Below are 15,505 nucleotides of genomic sequence, written 5' to 3'. Positions count from 1 at the left end.
ATGAAGCAAAAAGTAAATTCTTCACATCTGTATTTCCATCATGTCTGAAAATTCAGATTTTGACCTGCTGTGGGAGATAAGTCTGTATATAACAAAATCATGTAAACCATTCACATCCCCTTTCTGTGGTTTCAAGAGGATAACACTCATATCCTCAGAAGAATCACTCAACTTTATCTCCACATCCTAAAGTGATTCAGTCTCTGAAAAAAAGATTTCTGATCTGAGTTCTTCTTACATATCCAAATTTCATACAAGATGCTGGAATAAAATATTGGCATTTACAACAAAACCACAGCATGGTAATTCTGTAAATGATTCCTTCAGCTTCTAAGACCCAGTTGCCTTCAGTGGACCACCACTTCAAACCTGAACTTTGCTGACTGGCTTAGCAATTTGTTCCTGCTATCATGTGACAAGTTTTTGAAGCTCACATGTGTAATGGGGCATTCGCTGCCAGTATCAAAAGAAGGAAAAAAAATTAAGAAATATAGTAGAACATGAGGTTCCAATTGTCTGATAAGCAGAAACATCTGTTGGAGTCATGAGCAGTTGATTAGTGGAGTTCATTCCCAGGGTAAGGCTCCAGTAGATCAGCTCTTCTATCTAAGTACAGAATTGTAGTCACTGGAAGCATTAAAAAGAGGTACAAAGAACAGGCAAAAGACACAGAAATAATTTCTTAAGGTACCAGGATTCTTGAAAACCAACACAGTTTATAACACAGTGGTCTTGGGCACTGCTTCACGTGATACCAGCATGTAAAATTAACAGCTGTATTTAAACTTCCCCACAACGGCTGAACATCTGCCAGTCTTTCAGCTATAAACCTACACTGGGTTTAAAGCTGATAACTAGAGACTGTAAAAATTCTTCTGGAAGATAAAACACAAGGTACAAGCCATCAGTCTGAGTATATTTCGTATCTGAAAAATAATCAGACCAGTACAGATCAAAATAACGACAAAAACATGAGTTGTTTTTTAAGATGCTGCTTGGATTTCAGCCTAAAGCTTTTCCACCTCATTACACTAAGGCAAGGATTAACACCTGGGAACATTTGCACAGAAAGCAGAGGCTGATCAGAATTGCTAATTCAGCCTGTAAAGCTGCAGTGATACTGGATGGATAGAGATGCATAAACTACTCTCATTAAGGTCACTGTTGCAGATCTGTGCTCACAACACCACAAGCCTTGGCACCCAGGAATACAAGAAACCACCAGGAAGAGGATGTCCTTAAGGCTAAGCCTCTCCTTCATTAACTTGAATATCTAATTGTAGGTTTACTGGGAATCTCAACCCTAGCTCTTGTTCAATTCCTGGTGTCAATGGCCTGACCTGACCTCCCAGTTTCCTGGTGCTCCATCAGCATCCACCTGTCACCCCATGCCTATTCCCCATCCAGGAATGGGGTACTGTTACATTAAAAATAACAACTAAAACTTGCTAGCCAGCAATTTCACTTCCCCTCCTGACTTTACTGGCTATTTTGTCTTTACCAAACCCATAAAATAACCAATACAAAATACCTTGCAAGATTGGTGGGGTTTGTGTTTAGTACACAGTTTGATTCAACTTACTGTACAACCTTATCACAATTTTGGGAGATTTTTATTATTCAGAAATAAAAGGTGTCTCCCTTTTATCACAAAGGACAAACTTCCAAGATGCTACAGTTAGCTAAGTAAATGACATTTTCTGAAGGGTATCAGGGGGTTGATTTCAGGCTGTTTTCAGTCTATCTAAAGCAGAAGTTTCTCTCCACACTTTTAAATAAAAATTGTGTTTGACTGTAAAAATTATTGTCAGATATTCCTAAAAGAACTTGTTTCCATCTAAATAGACGCAATATTTACAAGTGTTTTTCTGTCTTTCAGAAGGTACTGCACTCCCACCCCTGAAACCCCTTCCATGCTTTCCAGTTCCCTGTAAGAACCTTTCTATCATTAAAACTTTGCTACGTGCCTATTTTTTCTTACCCAAGCCTACAGGCAGGAGGGGAATTCACCTGCCAGCACCTTTTTGAGGTGCCAGTGAAACCAGAGATGTTCACTGGCTCTGACAACAGATCCAAGCATCCTTCCCTCGTTGAACATGTCATCAACTTCTGAACCCACATGTTACAGTGTGGGAGTCCAAGCACAACCTCCTTTGGCTTTTCTAAGAACACATGTGGATCCTCTTTCCAGTGCTCCTTCCAGAGAATAAGAGTGAAATTGTTTCATCCAGGGGCCTTTTGTTGACCTTCATGACTGGCCCTTTGGCTAAACCTGACTTCTGTGGAAAAGATACATTCAGTTCTCCCCTCCCACACAGCCTGAGCCTTTCTATGTGTGGCTTCCCCCTTTGTTTCTTCTACAAATCTTTTTTGCCAATCCTCACTGTACACATGGACTATCTTTTACAAATTACCTGAACTCATTGGATGTAAACCAGATGGAACACAAACTTCAGACACCTACACAAGCACAGCTATATGCCTAATGAGCTAATTATTGACTTAATAAATTCAGGCCCTTAGCAAGGGTTATTGTTTCAGGCCACAAGCTACTTTACCATGAACACTTAACTCCTCCAATATAAATAGTTTAGACCTGGCTATCTTGGCATATGAGCAGATAAAGCTGAAGTCCATCCACAAAAGACCAACAGACTTGCCCTGGCTCACTCTTATCAGCCCTAGAGGCTTTCACTCCCTTGTTAGCTTTACTAGATAAATGCCACCTTTTGTCCAAAACTGCAAGCACTTTCATGAATTGCCATCAAGATTTAATGACAGACTTTGTTGCTGCAAAGACATCTCATGACACAAAAAATTCCATTGCATCAGCTTGCTAATATCATAAAATTAACTTCAATTTATATCAAAGACCTAAATTCCCAAAATTAGTGGTTCTGCTGCACTTCTAGCCCTATGATGAGGATAAGTTCTTTGTAAGAAACAAGGGCTGAGATCAAAGATCTCTGGTGAGCCACAATGTTTCTAGAAGAGTTGGGGACTCAGATGCTGCTTTCTCTCCACCATGATTTACAAACAATACACACCTTTAAATGATCTGCTGATTGTGAGTGAGCTGGGGGCAGCTCTGTGCACCTCAGCACCAGAGGAGGTGCACTTAATTGGAGCAGAAAGATAAGGAAGAGGAAGACACAGCTCTGTCCCTTCACACTGTGCTCCCTCATGGCTTGTGTCATTAATTGTACTGCTCCAGGAAACACACACAGCCTTGGGGATTTATCCCATTATTTGGCTTAGGAAGGATAAACACCACCAACACTCAACGGCCAGGATCTGTCTCATTTCTGCCATCTCCTCCTGAGAACGGATGAAACAGCTCCTGAGCAGAAGCTTTGGAGGAAGGGGCGGTGGGAAAGGCAGTGGGAGGCAGAGGAGGGGCTGCCTGGTTTCGGTGCCTGTCTCCACTGTGAGTAAGAAGCCTCCAGAGGCGGGGTGTGGCAGCCTTGGCACGGGCAGAGGGCGCAGGAGCCGCCAGGGGTTTCCTCAGGGACGGGCTGAGTGCGAGCCAGGGCAGGAGGTTCCTGTGCCACGGGGAGCCGGGCTCCAGCCTCTGCCAGGCCCGGTGACTCACGGCGGGGGGAAGGCAACACTTGGCAACCTGGGCTGTCTCACACAGCAGCAGGTTTTGTTCTCCAAGGGATAACCCAGGGAACGTGTGGCACAAGGCCAAACTCCTGAGTAAAGGACTGCAACCTTGTCCTTCTCTGGCCATTCCTAACAGCAAAGGACCGCATCAATTCATGCAGCTTACAGGGCTTGACATATCCTCATCCTCCCTGCTCCACAAATGATGGAGGGAGGCTGCACGGGAGTGATGTTGATGGGACCAGGACTGTCCTGCTCCTTCCCCCTGCAGCAGTCAGACCTGGCAGGCCCCAGGAGCTGGGAATATCCTCCTGGGACAGGACGCCACTCCCACGCAGCACAGCGAAACCAGGGCTGTGATTCACAGGGGGAACCACTTCCCTTGGGACAGAGGTAATGGCACCCATTTCCTGCTCTTTACCTACCCAATTTTTAAGGTTCCCATCCTCACCACAAGCATCACACAGATTGCACAACACAACAGCAGCTGGGCTGCTGTAGCTTATAGCCCAGCACCTCAAGGTGTTTCTGGTTGGTACCTTTAAAGCTGGGATGCACCCACATGTGAGGAGAGCCCTGGGAAATGCCACCTTCCTTTTGGTAAACTGCTTTGGGATCACCATACATTGCTCTTGGGGCTCATGAAAAAAACCTAGGCCCTGTGAGTTTTATTAAGCCCCCATTTTACACGTGGACAATACACCCATGGTCTGGCTCCTGTGATGTACTGAACACTGGGACCTGTGGCTGGCACTGTGCTCTCTGCAAAGGGCTTGAGCAACCATGTTCAAAGGATAACATGACATTTACTGCAGTGGGGCTGACTGTGAGGTTAGAGTCAGGCAGGTGAAAGGGCTCAGGGCTGAAGTCTTTTCTGGAAAGCAACCATCTCAGAAAAGGTTTGAAGTATGATACTCCAAAAGGAGATACAATTAGAAAATACATTCACCATTTCTACAAAGCCCCAGATCATAAGATAACTCATGTTTAAAGGAGCCCCAGAAAGACACATAGTTCAACCTCCTGCTCAAAGCAGAGCCAGCTATGAGGGCATATCAGGTCACTCTGGGCTCTGACTGGTCCATTTGCTTTTAGGACGCCTGTTGCAAGCACTGATGAGTTTGGGTTTTGCATTAAAACAGAAGAATTTGCAATTTGTGAACGAGAAATTACCACAGCCTTTGAAATATCAATTAATATGGTCCACAGGAGCAAATTAACAGCAAAAGACTCCCCAGTACTATATCCTCTGATTTTCAATCTGCTCTGCTAAAGCAGTGAATAAACTGAGCTCTAGTGGTTGACTCTCTAAATTCTGTAAATTTGCTCTCCACAAGTGGCAATGGCATTGCCAGCCTTGAGCACATGGGTTTGTACAGTTTACACAGAAACACCCTTACCAGCAAAGTGTATTTGCTTCCTGGCCAAACACACTAACAGTAAAATGTTGGCTCTTTATAGACTGCCTCCAGAGTCCATCCCTGGAAGCAATAAGCTATTGGTTAAAGATTCCTTAGATTCTTAGTGACGTTTCTGATAATGGTCCCAATCATAAACACAGATTACAGTTCCTACGAAGGGGTTTAACAGCACTGGCTTGTTCTAAAGTGTGCTTTACCCTGGGTTATCAGAACAATAGCTAAATTCCTCCTATGCAAAAGGGCAAATTCAGATACCTTTAGTCACCTTTTTCCACCACAGTCTCAGTGAATTAACTGAAGACTGATGATCAGACAATGAACAAAGGGTTGAGCCTGCACATAGGGCTAACACGAGGGTAACCATTATACCATGGGACTTCACCTCTGTGGTGGAAAGGGCCACAACTTTTCTAAATTTCACCTTCAAATCACAACTTTTCAATGTTTTATCAGTGTGGTTAAAGCAGTGAAACCTTCTGAGGCAGGTGCATATATATTTTCTGAATTCTACAGTTTAACTTAATTCATGTACTGGAAGGAGACTGTCCTTGATTTCACTGTAACTGCATTCAGACAAAGGATTGCAGATGGAATAATCTATAAAAAATACCAACACCACTAAAGGTGCTCTGCTTAATGACAGAGTATGGAAGACAGGCAACATTTTTACTTTAAAAGTTACATGAAGGCTCTTTCTGAATTCAGAATAGATGGTGTTCTTCTGGCAGTCCTCCCACTGTCATTTCATGTGCTTGTCTTCCCAAAACCACACATCTTCCAAAGTTCTGGGGGGCAAAACATGACACAAGGTGTATGCTGGGACAACCAACAGCCAAACAGAAGTGCCAAGGGGAAGAACTTCTTTATTGAGTGGTATTTCCTACATTCCAGCACAACCTTTTCTGGCTAGCCACTGCCTTGTTTGGTAGAGGCAGGAGCATCCCTTTGCCACAGTTTCCTTAAACTTTTCTTTGCAATGTTTAGTGTCCTAAGCCTACAGCTGTAAATGGTCCTCCTAAATTATCAAATTCCATAGGTGTGTGTCACCTCCTGCCTCGTGGTACCACTGTCTATCACCCTCTTCCTTATTGCCCGATCAACGATCCCCTCTAATCACCCTCTTCCTTATTGTCTAAATATTTCCTTTACTACCATTCACACATGGGAATAACTTGTTTTAATGTTTGACATGACAGATATTTCAGAAACCAGCAGTATAAAACAACACCAGAAACCCAGACCAAATCTCAGCTAACAACGTGCATTAAATGAGCTTTTGGCAATCTCCTTTTTCTTTTCTTTTTTAATCTATACCATCAGTACTCTTAACTCCACCTACTAAATCCACAGCACACACCTAGCAGTGATACAAAAGGAGCTGGAAAACTTGTTATAAACTCAGAAAAACAGATGGGGATGGTGTTCCAGATTCATAAAGAGGAGCATTTCATCCCTGCAACTGCAGAATCCAGTTTTATAATAATTGTTTGTGCTGCTGACTTCCTTCAACACCTGTGACCCTGCTTGTCATGGCCTCATTGCCTGCTGGAAACTTGGCAAAAGACAAGAGAAGAGATATTAGGGAACCAATGCTACATCCTGAGAGAGGCCATAAAGTCCAAAGGTTGAGCAGGATTGCCAGGAGCAGCCTGATAAAGGAAGGAAGCATGTGGCTCTGAGCAGACAAACTGCTGCACCCGAGTACAACATGTTCAGTGCTGGAGCTGCATCCCAAAGTCTCCCACACTCCACAGAGCACACACTATCCAGGGACTCTTCCCAAACAACCCCCTTGAAAATAAATTATTTTAAACCCCTCTCTGAAGCATATAACTGTTCAGTGCCAGAATTTCACAGATCTGAAATTTCAAAAAAGCACTCCTCTTTGTTATTTCAAATTAAGGTAGGATGATTTGTTGATTTAATAAAAGAAAAAAATCTCGTACAATACCCCTTCTGAATTAGCATATTCAAGCCTTTCCAAAATCCAGCTCCAGTAAAGAACTTGTCTTTAAAAACCTATCAGACTGTAACTAAGCTTGTCACTTGGCATGTGAAATAAATAAGCCAATAATCAGATCCTTCAGAAAATTTCAATTAAACCTCTAAAGCTGTCTCATAAAATACCCAGCATCTGAAGAGTTTTTACTCAGAAGGAGAGCACAGCACCTAAAGGTTTCACATTAGGAAGAGCATGGGGCATTAATAAATTTTCCCCCTTCTTTCCTACTCACCACTTGCTCAGTTACACGAGCACAGTGTTTTGTGATGCCACTCTGTGAATCTGAGCAGAAAACCCTTTCCTGGCTTTCAGCACGAATGAAACCAAGAGCCCAGCATGGCCCCACAAAGGACTGAGCAAGCACAAGCAAAGAGCAGGACTGGCAGCCAGGGGAGGGAGGAAAAAGGACACGGATTGCTTTGAGCTCATATTGCTGCTGAGCACTTTCTATTATAGAACCATAACCTAATATGCTTTCAAGATTCTGACTCTGAGCTGCTTCCCACCGTGCATAGATCCTACAGGGATCTACCCCGCTCCCGGAACGCGCCGGCACGTCCCACACCGCTCTCTGCTAGATTTTCATTAATCAAACAAGAGGAAGGAGAAGCCCAGCAGTGCCCCTAAACACAACATCTGCCTTGAGAAGCAACAGCACAGTCCATGAGGACGCTCTGGCTGTGAGAGCAATGCCTGGCTCGGCAGTGCTGTCCTCCCTGGGGAGCTCAGCTGTGGGAAGCAGGAGCAAGGAACTGCCTTTTTAGGACTGTGGCTGAGCGGGCTGGGAAGAGCTGGGGCAGGATCAGGGCTCCTGCAGCAGTTCCCTGGCCTTATAAGGACAAAGCCAGGTATCTTCCCAGGCAGCACATCCAGGTAAGGCCCAGCAGGGCTTCCCGGGATCTCCTGCTGCCTGGGGAGACCCTTGGCCACTGCCACACCTGCACGGTGCAGACCTAAAGCCCCGCTGTCCCCAGCTCAGAGCATTTCAAATAGGCCTTATTAGGAAACAGGGAAGCTTAATTAACTAATTGAAAGCTCGTTGTGAGATCTGCAAAGCCAGATGGTTTGTGGGTGAACCGTTCTTGATATTAATGTGACATTTTAAGGCATTCACAGCAACATTTTGGAGCGCAAGTCTCTAATGTCAGGCATCTTTTTAGCTACCTACGTAAGAGGGAAGGTTTCCAGAGGTGAGGAGCAACTGGATTCTCCAAGGGCTTTGACACCCAAAGCCTCAGACACTCAGCAATTGGTTTAAGCAATCTTTGGGAACACACACAATTAAGACTCCTCCCCAGTTGCCTAAAAATTAAGGCTGCTTGACAGAAAAGCCAAAAGGTTTTTGTTTCATTCCGTTTAAATGAGATTTCTTGTTGTTACCTGTTTTGTTTTTCCAGGGAGTGAAACAAACCAAAGCACTTCAGGACAAATCCATCTGTATAGGAGATACATGCAAACAACCCTGACCGTGAACTTTCCCATATTGTTGCTCTTTTTACTTTCCTGACTCCAATTTTTATAAGTAAAAAGAAGAGGCTGTGATTGAAATAGAAAAAAGTATCCCCTTTCCCTCAGCAATACGCGTTTTAAAATTGGATTTTTGAATCTTTATCAGAAGAATGGCCACAAAAATGGAGTATCCTTGAGTATTTTTCTTTGAGGACATTTTAAAAAAATTCCCTTTAGATATGGTTAAAAAATAATTTGCAGTGCAAAGTTATAATGAGACACTACCCACCCAGGATTAATCCAGCTTCTCAGTTGTGATTAAGAAATGGCACATTGAAATTCAAAGAATTACCAACATATTTTGCCATCTTAAGTTTTTTGAGGTTAAACTTTGATAACTGCCTGCCTGAAGATGCTGAAAAGTGCAGGCTTAGCTGAAAGCAGCTACTTTAAACTTAAAGAGATGAGAATGGCTTGACAGACAATGATTTAAATCCACAGAGAAGTGTCTGCTCTGCATCCCAAACTACTTACTGCACCATTTGTACCTTCAGGTAACAACCACAGCAGGAAGACCAGAACTTGGGTTCCTGTTGCCACATCCCACTTGCAACATGCTGTCAAGAAAACACGGGGGAAGTACTAATTCCCCTGGGTAATCACAGGGCATCCATTTCTAGGATTCCTTCTGAGAGGCCCATCAGCAGAAACCAGGTCATGGACAACAGGAAAAATGACATGAATTAAATACATTAAATATGTGACAAACTTAGTCTGAGCTCAGATTTGGGTAGGACTTTCTCCAGTTGTTGACTGGGCTGGGATTACATTTCCATAGCTCCAAAGGAGCACCAGGGCAAGGCTACTTTCATAAAAGGAATAAAAGTTTTGACACCAGGTTTCATATTGTAAATTTCTCCTTTAAAATAACCTGCTTGCCAAAGCAGTTAATCTGCCAGAAAGGGAGAGAGGCTAGGAAACTTTATTCCCTTTTAAAAGCAATGAGTGGGCTGTGCTGCTCAGGTACACCAGGCATTGCTCCAGAACCAGGGAGTCTTGGCTCATTAGGAGCAATTAAAAAAAGAATTCTGAGGGGACTTTAAAAACAACAACTTCCCAAAACAAAACATGCATATGTACCACATGCATTTGTTTATGCAGCTGTAATGAGTGATGAAATCCATTTATGAGCTGAAGTCACAAGATTCTAAGCAGGTCTTTGTTTAATCTCAGTAAGTCATGACATTTCCCTACTACTTATAATAATGTGGTTTGGATCAACATTTTCAAACTTATGCACCTGTGTTTTAACACTGCTCACCAACTGCACTTCTCTGCAGACAGAACAGGCTGTCCTGGAGGCCCCACTTTGATCAAGCACCTTAAAAACAGAGAAACCCAGGTTTAGTTGAATACACGCCTGCAGTTCTTGAATTCAGCACATCTTCTGCAGCTCTTACTCAGACTGAGACTCTGGGCAACCTACAAAGAGTGTAAATAAAAATCAATGAGACCATTAGTGGGATGAACACTTACAGCATCAGCCCTTCTATAACCACAAAGTCTGCCCAGATGGATGCCCTTAAAAGACTTTCAGAAGGTTTGCTCCAGACAATGGCTCTCATTCCAGCACGTTGCTGTGACTTGGGAGAATAAAATGAAGATAAATGCAGCTGTTTCTGCTTACATTAATGCAGCATTAGTGCCCTCAGTAACAAAGGTAGGACAGAGTATGCAGGAAAATAAAAGATTCAGCACAAATAACTATTAAGTTACAGGTTTGGTGTATTTATAAACAGTGCTAGGCTTTAGATGTATTATTATATAGCTTTAACATCAGTAATCCTGCATATAAATCAAGACCACTATTTTAGCTTTGATATTAAGGAGAAGAAAAAGGGCAAGACCAAAGACATTTGGCACTGCTGTTTTTGTCATTATGCTGCTATTAGCTTTGCAAACAGCTCTGATGTTGTGAGGATCAGATCAAAACTAAATGAATACAGGTCCACTGGTAATACAAACAGAGTGATTTTGTATTACTTCTTTCAAGAGGGGAAAAAGGTTAGACTCCCAGGCTGAACAAAATGTCAGTGTAGCCAATGGACCAGGACAGGGCATCACAGAGCGAGAAAAGTTCTCTGGGCCTGTGAGGTGTGAAGGAAAGTGTTGCTCCAACACCTTTCTCTGTTCTGTCTCTCCTTTGACCCAATCACATCCTGCTCTCCAGAGTCCCAAAGGAGCCAGGAGAACAGGTGGATTTTCCAGTGTGTCAGCAAACCAAGATGGCAGGAAGACATAAGGACAATGCTAGGATCTTTCACCTGGAATGTTTTGTTCCAAGCAGCCTCTTTTTATGTGCAAAAGCATAAAGTACAAGACAATTTGTCCAGCAGCATGAACACAAATTTAGGAAGGCTCTAAGAAGGCCACCAAACTCAAATATGCATAACCAGCAGAGTCTGTGCATCACCCAGCTGGCACCAACACAGTGTGTTCCTATTCCTTGCATTTTTTACCATTATTTTTGTTGATATAGGAAAAGAATATGCACTATTGCCTCAGAAATTTATATATGCTAGCTATATTAATGAGAAAATAAACTCAAATGCTATCTTCCTGCCTAATTCTAAGTTTATAAGACCTATATTTTATATTTCCCCTTTTCCAAAGCCCTTTTCGGTTATTTTCCTTTTACTTTTGGGATCAACTGTATCAGAATGTCCAAAAGAAAATGGCTGTAACTACTGAAGTCAGTGTTACAACTGAAAAACACATATCAGTAAAACCCATTCTTTAATATGTGAGCCCACCTTAACTAAACCCAGCTGAAAAGTTCTGAGAAGTTAAATTAAAATAAATAACTATGAGAGTTAAGTAAACAGTTCCCTTACTGGATTTGCTATAACTGACTAAAACTTTTCTTCCTCTTTCCACATTAAAGCAGAGCCCTAAAACCACATTTTGCATATTTTATTACTTCAAACCTTTTCTAACCTGGTTCCCAGGTCAGACCAAGTCTAAAAAAACTTTAAAAAGTGAATCTAACATTGTTCTAAAATAACAGAATTCAGTGGAGTGTGAACAACAGGGCTATCAATAAATGTCTACTCTTATTCCCAGACCCAGAGTGGAATTCAAACAATTTTTAGCCCCTAAGATTCACAATTTATTGAACTGAACTGGCAGACCAGCTTTAGCAATCAATGTCACCCATCTGATGCCTCTGAGTGCTTTCACCAGAGAGAGGAACAGCACATTTGGAGAAAGAAAACATTTCTGTGATTGTTTTAAAAATCACAGTTGAAAGTTTCTTGAAAGGTCAGCAAGCAAGTTCTCCTGGCAGACACAGATTAGCAGCAGAGGGTAGGCAAGGTGCTCAGGGTGTATGGGAAGGGTAATCCATCAGGTTGATAGCACCACTATGTATATGGTACAATTATATCTTATCTCCCCAGCCCTGCAACCAAAATAAACCCCATGGAAGCCTTGGAGTCTGCTTCTGTTGTCTTTAAGTCCACACCCCTTAGGGTGGCGACCCAGGACACACCACAGCCTTTTACCTCATGTAAGACAAAAGCAAAACAAATATAATCAGTATTTTTCCTCTTAGGACTCTCACTGAGCCTCTTTGATGTGTTTTCCCTAATCGTTTTCTCTTTTTAATCATCACACTCAGGGGTTTCTCTGAGCTTATTATGGTTTGGGTTTTATGTAACCTCTTCCAGGCGGGCGCCTTCCCAAGCTCCCAACACAGCAACTGCTGTAACAGTACACAGCAACTCTACACCAAGGAATACCTTGGCCAAATGAAACCAAAAGGGAAATTTAGATGAGTACATTCTGCTTAGGTTGGAATTTTGGCTCAGACACAAGAGTTCACACTCCTGGTCTTGCAAAAAGAAGCTCTAATGGAGATACTGAAAATGAAAGTATCTCTTCGACTTCAAAGCTGAAAATCTGGCCGCTTCTACAAAGTGTTTTTCTGCTCTGGGAAATTTTACTCCTCTACACCCATTCATGAAGGGGAAATCCTTGGTCCTGCAAGTTACCTGTGGGTTTGCCATTCACTTGACTAGACTGAGACTCTGCCAGTATGATTTACTGGCATAAAACTAGTTAAATTTAAATTTCCAATTTCCACGTGGCTGCTTGCCAAAATTTCTTTGTCTCAGGAGCAATTATTTACATTTACATTTTATCTTGATTCTTTTTAGCAACATTCCTATTTACATAGAGAATCCTTCAATGGATTACTACATTCTGTTCAGTTTTACCTAAGAAGTGCATTGATGTCCTATAATACAAAAATTTTCCTGATCCACTATTAACAAAATGGCTCAATTTATAAGAGTAAAACTCACATAAATGGAATATCTATAAAATGTCCAGTAAAAAGCTGCCCCTGTCTAAACTGCCAGTAGATACATGAGGTTTTATAGTTAATTTCCATTTATCAGTTAAGAATTTCTGATATCAGTGATACTCATTTCGTTGTTCCACGTCAGGACGCTGCCCATGGAGGAAGGAGGAGCTGGGACAAGAACTGGAAATATTTCCTTCACGTGGGAAGGCGCCCTGCTAAGAAACTGCTTATTGAACCTGCCAGCAGGCGTATAAGCAACATCAGAGGGAGTGCTCACACGTGTACTCCCAATAAAGGGGAGGACAAGGCGGTGAAAGTCAGAGCTATTACAAGACAAATACAAATTGTTTTTTAATCTCCAGGATACTAAAATATTTTTGAGAGCTCCCAGTGTTTGGGAGAGGAGGGAGGAGGGAAAGAAAGGGGTAGGGGAGCAGTAAGCTCTGCTGAGACTTTTCTTATGGTTTGTGACACCTTTTGTGGGAAAATCATTCTAGAGAAAAGCAAGAGAGGATTTTGAAACTAACAGAAAAGGACTTGCTAAAAGGTACTTTGCTCTGTAAAACTTCCCATGGGGCCCGAAAAAGCACCCTGAGCACGTCCTTTATCACACAGCTTTGCATATGAAATGCTGTTTGTTTCAGAGGCAGCTGTATATTTTTACCTGGGGGGTTATTCCTGTCAATTGTCCCCTGATTACTGATCTGTGAGAAGTAAGTGAAGGAGTCAGAGCTACCACAAAGACAGAAATACAGCTATTGAATGAAGTTCACGGGATTTTCAACGTTCCCCCTCCTTACCCCAAAACTTTACCCTTTGTGTGAACACTGCCATATATATTTTTTGTTTGGCTCCCTGGTGGGCCACCTGAAAATCATCAGCACAGTGAGAAGAAAGCTGCTATGGTTTATTCAGAATTTCCTTAATCCCAATTGCTGCCGTGCATTACCATTTCCCAGAAAGGTGCATTGTTCTATCAGCACCCCTATCAAATTCAAGAGCAGAGCCGCGCTGTCGGGACGTGCAGCAGCTCAGATAGGCCGGGCTGTTGCAATCCTGTTGCAATCCTGCGCAGAAAACAGAACGTTAACACTGGCATGCTGCTCCCACGCCCTCCCCTCTCCGGGCTTCCCATTAGCTCCGTGACACCCTGCAAGGCACAGGATTTATTTACACAACACCACTCTAGAGACGGGCTGCGATATTGACAAGGCTTAGGAAGAGTAAAGGTGTATTAAGCATCAACTGAGGATGAAAGAAATGCTTTGAGACAGCTTGATCGAGTTTGCAGCTGCAGCACAATTCCCTTTTAGCCAGGAGCTGCTGGGACAAACTGGGCAAGCTCGTGGCTTTCACAGAGAGCAGCGGCTGGCGCTCACACGCTGGTTCCACGAGGACTTTAATCCGGGATGTGTGGCGACACCCTGAAAAGAAGCGAATTCCTCTCTGGCCAGCCATTCAGGTTTTGGGCGGGCTGCATGGAGCGGGATGGAGCGTTTCCCAAGCCGCTCCCCCAGGGCAGTGGCAGTGGCAGCGGCAGGGAGGGACAGCGTGGGAGCCGGAAGGAGCACGACGGGCTCTGTGTCAGCCCGGCCGAGCCCACGGCGCGCCCCACGTCACTCCCGCCCCGGCTGATTGCATCTGCTCCTCGCTTCTCCTTAAAAAGCATTGCTGTGTGGAGAGCAGTTTACTACGTGGCACAGGTGTAACAACGGGCGGGGAAGCTCAGGGGCGGATTTAGCGGGTGGGAGTGACCAAAAGTGCCCTAAGCTTCACCTCCGCACTCCTGCGTCTGTAGCACCCATCCATCCATCCATCCATCCCGTTCCCTGAGGGGGGGTTTGAGCAGAATTCCCGTGTTTCACGTGGTCGTCTTGCCAAAGGACTGAGAAACAGGGCTGGTTCTTTAGGAAAAGACCAGTGGGAAGGTGGAGAGGTGCTGGTGGCTCTGCCTCAGCATCCCCCTTCTGAGAAGCTCCCATGCTCTCATTCCTCCTACATGACCAACTCCAAATCACTGTCAGAGCCCCTCAAAGCAGACTCTGAATGTAAAGAAAACAAAACAATCCCCACAAAAAGCAAGCCCTTAGCAACTGGAAGATATTTGGTCAAAAAGGTCGAAGAGTGACCAGAGAGTTAAACTGGCATAAATCTAAGTGCCAGTATATGCTCCACACAGTCCTGGGTCAGATTCAAAATGCATTACAAGGCTCATGAACCAATAAAAATGCCATTGATTGATATCCTAAAAGCAAATGGGGGCAGTAACAAATATTTTATACCAAGTTAATACTAGATCTTCCAGATGAAAATCCATTGCTTCCCCGTACCTATTCCTAATTTATAAAAATAGTTCAGCATTTATTCCCCTCAGATCTGCCTGCTTTACTAGAACTTCAGTCTCATTATGCCCATTTTACAAGGAGGGAGATCAAGCTAGAAAGATGCTGAAGGTGATTAGGGTCACTCAGTAGGGAGGCAAAAGCAGGGAAGAGTACAATTCCCATTTGACTTGATTCTCTTCTGCTTTTCCTCATTGGGTATACAGAAAATAAGATTACTTTTCATTAAACTCACAAGGTTATATTAAAGAGGTGAATAAATTTTTTTGCCAAACTTTTAAAGTTTTCTTAGCTGTCTTGAAGGGAAATATATTGTACA

General features: G+C 43.2%; 1 protein-coding gene across 11 annotated transcripts in view; it reads right to left on the bottom strand.

Annotated features, from left to right (window-relative positions):
• FGGY (FGGY carbohydrate kinase domain containing) overlaps nucleotides 1-15,505 on the bottom strand; it is a 283,064-nt gene that overhangs the window by 235,744 nt on the left and 31,815 nt on the right. The window contains exon 1 of one of the 11 annotated variants that reach the window (XM_058030729.1): nucleotides 9,779-9,852. The exons of 7 other annotated variants lie outside the window; for them this stretch is intronic. The gene's annotated coding sequence lies outside the window, so the exon portion shown is untranslated. Of the gene's footprint in view, nucleotides 1-9,778; nucleotides 9,853-15,505 lie in introns of those variants that run through there. 3 more of the 11 variants (XM_058030727.1, XM_058030725.1, XM_058030731.1) reach the window with 3 other exon arrangements.

This window comes from Melospiza georgiana, chromosome 9 (genome assembly GCF_028018845.1).
Source record: "Melospiza georgiana isolate bMelGeo1 chromosome 9, bMelGeo1.pri, whole genome shotgun sequence".
Lineage (NCBI taxonomy): Eukaryota > Metazoa > Chordata > Aves > Passeriformes > Passerellidae > Melospiza > Melospiza georgiana.
Note: the sequence above shows the minus strand (reverse complement) of the source record. Positions and strands in the feature narration are given on the sequence as shown.